This window comes from Myodes glareolus, chromosome 1 (genome assembly GCF_982192425.1).
Source record: "Myodes glareolus chromosome 1, mMyoGla1.1, whole genome shotgun sequence".
Classification (NCBI taxonomy): Eukaryota; Metazoa; Chordata; class Mammalia; order Rodentia; family Cricetidae; genus Myodes; species Myodes glareolus.
The window spans coordinates 37,125,875-37,130,179 of NC_142026.1; the positions used below are offsets into that span (position 1 = coordinate 37,125,875).

Genomic DNA, 4,305 nt, shown 5'->3' on the forward strand with positions numbered 1-4,305 from the left:
GCTTTTCAAGTTACTTGCCAGGAAGCAAGCTGCAACATTGTTTCCATAGTCTGGACTGCCTGCTTGAAAGAGTCAGAGATTTCCCCGGCAGGATGGCCCAGAAGGCCGACATTTTAAAACAGCGCAGCTTTTTTCCTGCTATGGCTGAAAACCAAAATACTTTACTCTAGTCTTTCCCAAGCTTTCTCAGGCTTTCTGTGGATGCAGTTATCCACATGGGCGCCATTCTGTAACATGAGGAGGCCGGGCCTGCTTGTTAGGATTTCTGTCCTGCCCAGCCCCCAGCTGCTTAGCCCCAAAGAAAATGACACAGAGGACTCCTTAAGTTATAATGCTGATTGGCCCATTAGGTCAGGCTTCTTACTGGCTAACTCTAACATCTTGACTAACCCATTTTTCTGATCTATGTTAGCCATGTGGCTCAGTACCTTTTTCAGTGGGGCAGCTCACATCCTGCTGCTTCCGTGACCTGGGCAGGAGTGCGAGGAATCAACTTCCTCCTCCCCAGAATTCTCCTGCTCTCTTTGCATCATTTCCACTTCCTGTCTGGTTTTCCCGCCTACACCTCCTGCCTGGTCAATCAGCATTTATTTAAAACATGATTGACAGAATACAAACAATTCTCCCGCAACTCTGTCTCTTTAATCATTGCTTTTAGTGGTTTTGGATAAGTCAGATACATTAGTTTATCCATCATGACAATTAAATGCTATTACCATATGGTATTCCTTTGTTCCAGTCTTCTCTGAATTGTTTTGATATTCTATACACAAACTCCCAAAAGCAGTTAATATGATTAGGACAGTTATCCACAGTGATCACACTGACTCAAATTCCTTGCCTTTGCTAGCAATCCCATCTGCAGTGGCTTTTGGATATGGTTCTGTAGAATAGGATAACACAATAGGGGGGAATTCCAACATGGAAGCAAGGATTATCTTATGTTTTCAATTAAGACATCATTATATAACTTCTCTCCCACAGTTTCCTTCCTCCTCTACCCTCTCCTATGTCTAATGTGGGATTTCCCTCTGTATGCTGTGAATATGTTTTATAACCATTGGTGAATAAAGAAGTTGCTTTGATCTATGGCAGGGCAGAATAGAGCTAGGCAGAAAAACTAAACTGAATGAAGGCAGAAAGAAAACTGAGTCAGGGAATTGCCATGTAGCTGCTGAAGGAGAAAGATGCCACAACCTTTTCAGTAAGTCACAGCATTGTGGCAATACACAGATTAATAGAAATGGGCTATTTAAAGATGTAAGAGCTAGCTAGAAATATGCCTGAACCATTGGTCAAACAGTGTTGCAATTAATATAGTTTTTGCATGATAATTTGGTCTGGGTGGCTAGGAAATGAATACACAGTCCCAGATTACAAATGTCCTCTCTACAAAATCAATAGGTTATTTTTCTTTATTATTGTTACATGTGTGTGTGTATGTGCACAATTGTGTGTCTGTTCAATATTTTTTTGGTTTTTCATGTGTGTACACTTTCAAGTGTGTGTGACATTTTTGTACGGAGAATCAATAATGGCTCTACCCTGGGAACAGCTATTTCTTTCTCTCTCAGCAGTCATTATTTGCCTTTTGTTCTTTCTTTAGGGTTAGGGTTAGAGTTTGCATAGTTAAAGTAGCACCGAAATGAAGAAGGTTCATAGATTAGGTCTTGGAGGTCCAAAGGGTTGGTGGCTGGGGCAGAATAAAGAGGAGGAAGCCAGGGTCGGGGGAAGGAGAAGGGGTGGCAAAGGAAACAAGGGACTTATCCTGGAAATTGATTCATAAACAACAGCAACAATAAAAATGTAATTTTCTTTTTTGTGAATTTCTTTTTTTGCCATTGTATTGTTTATTTCATTATTACTATTTTTACCAAAGTTTATTACAATGTACAACAGGCTCCAGGATAAAATTTCATTCTAACTATAGGTGGCAAAGACGTATGGCAGGGAATCCAGATGTTTAACAGGCTCCAGGATAACACTTCATTCTAGCTGTAGATGGCAAAGATGTATGGCAGGGAATCCAGATGTTTAAATAGGAATGGAAGAGGGTCACCATCATCTCAGATATGAGGAACAGATGACTTTTTGCCAGATTTCTTAAGTCTGCCTGTGACGAGGGGTCCCTTTTCTGTGGCCGTGGCTTTTAGCTCCTGGAGTTCCTTCTGCTCCTCTTTTTGTTTCTGCTTGAAAGCCTTATCTTCCTCGTCCATTTCCTTGGCCTGCTTCTTTTGCTGTTTCAGGGGCCTCTTTTTGCCACCTTTCCAGCCCAACATGGGACATCCAGACACCCCCTTATCCAGACCCTGATCTGTGAATTTCTAATTATTTATCAAAACATTTATATCACAAATGTTTCAATAAACTGCTTAAGGATGTAATATTTCCAGATTCTAGTGTTTAAATAATTTAGTGTTCAAACTTATTAAAAATTTTAAATCTCCTAACTTTCTGGGGTTACATTAGAAAATCCTTAATATTCCTGGGTTCTCAATACTTCTTCTGGACAATTAAATGTATTTTACTCAGCTTAATGTACAAAGAAACCATACAAATTAAAAATTGTGTTTTTTGATCACACAATAATAAAATAAATTTATTTACTCGGTATCAGGATACTGCTACTCCCAAATACCAAACAAGTTGTTCTCAATTTTTATTACTCCTTTTATTTTTATGTAGCACGAATAATAAAAATCCAGAGTCAGGTAGTGAGGTTCAGCCTAAAGACGAGAAAAGCAAAGAAGTCAAGCCACTAGAGAAGTCTTACTTCTGCCAAGGCTGCAAGCCATAGACTAAGCAGACTAAGCAGGCTAAGCCACTCTCTCCTTCCTCGTTATATTCCCTCTAATGCTGAGATTAAAGGTGTGTGACTCAATAGTATTGGTATTAAAGGTGTGAGGCACCACTACCTGGATTTGCTTCTGTATTGATCATCTGTACCCCAGGTTGACCTTGAACTCACAGAGATCAATCTGCCTCTAGCTCCAAAATCTAGGAATTAAAGCTGTGTACCACCACTGCCTGACCTCTAGTTGCTTAGCTTTACCCTTCAGATCTTTAGGCAAGCTTTATTTATTAAAACATAAACAAAGTATCACTATATTTTTGATATTATAATATAATTACATCATTTTCTCTCTCCTCCCTCTACCTCCTGTAGGGTCCTCCTTGCTTGCCTTCAAATTCAACTTTTTTTCATTAATTGTTGTTACATATATATATATATATATATATATATATATATATATATATTCAGTATGATGTTGCTAGTGTGCATTCTTCCAGGGATGACCATACATTATTGGTGTATTCTTCCCTAGGGAAAGTGATTTCTCCCACTCTCAACATTCCTTAGTTGCTTGTGGTTCTTATGTAGGGATGAGGTTGTGTGGTCTTCTGTCATCCACTTTAGTATGTCTGTTGTTGCTATCCTTGTTTAATTCATGTTTGGGCAGTCATGTTTAGACTTTTGCTTGCTTGCTTGTTTTTAATACTGTATTTTAATTACAACATTCCACGATTTCCTATCCTCCTTTAAAACCCTCCTGTGTACACCTTCTTGTTCCCTTTCATGTTTATGGCCTCCTTTGTTTAAATCAATTGTTATTGCAAGCATATTTTGGGGGTTATAAGATATATTTCACAGGAAATTCCTTGATACTGAATCAAATGCTACATGGGAGTTGCTATTCTCTTAAAATCTACAGAGTTCCACTGCTCTTATGAAGACCATCCTGACTCTTCCTACATTAGGAATCATCACAAAGACTCAGTTCTATTCCAGAAAACTCAATACATTAGAATTCAACAGCATGAAAAAATGTTTTTAATAAAGTTAAAATGAGGCCAATGGGAGAGCAATTGTGTGGATATATGCAAGGTTCTGGATCCAGTGCTCATTAACACACAGAGAGAGGCAGTCAGAGAGAAGAGGCAGAGGTACAGAGAGCATAGTTAGATTGTGATATACCTAGGTGTTAGCTGGCAATTTTTTTTAATTGAAAATCAAATTTCTGTATGTCTCCATTGAAATTTGATTGCACTTAAATTACACTAATACAGTAACGCTAGAATACAAGCAAATTGCTGTACCTCACCCTTTCACTTTCTTCTCATCATTAAGATTCACAGTGCTGACTTAAGCTTAGGATGGCTCTGACTACCTTAGAATCTTTATCTTTTGCAACTAATAGGACATAAAGAATAATTTCCAAAATCAATAGTAAACAAGTAAACTTACACACTGTGACTTCCCCCCTAAATATTTTCATACAGTCAAGAAAATTTACATATAAAGTA

The 4,305-nt window shown here is 38.2% G+C and overlaps 1 pseudogene; it reads right to left on the reverse strand.

Annotated features, from left to right (window-relative positions):
* Window positions 1-1,948: 1,948 nt before the first annotated feature.
* On the reverse strand, window positions 1,949-2,279 carry LOC148123303 (translation machinery-associated protein 7 pseudogene; annotated as a pseudogene).
* Window positions 2,280-4,305: the final 2,026 nt, after the last annotated feature.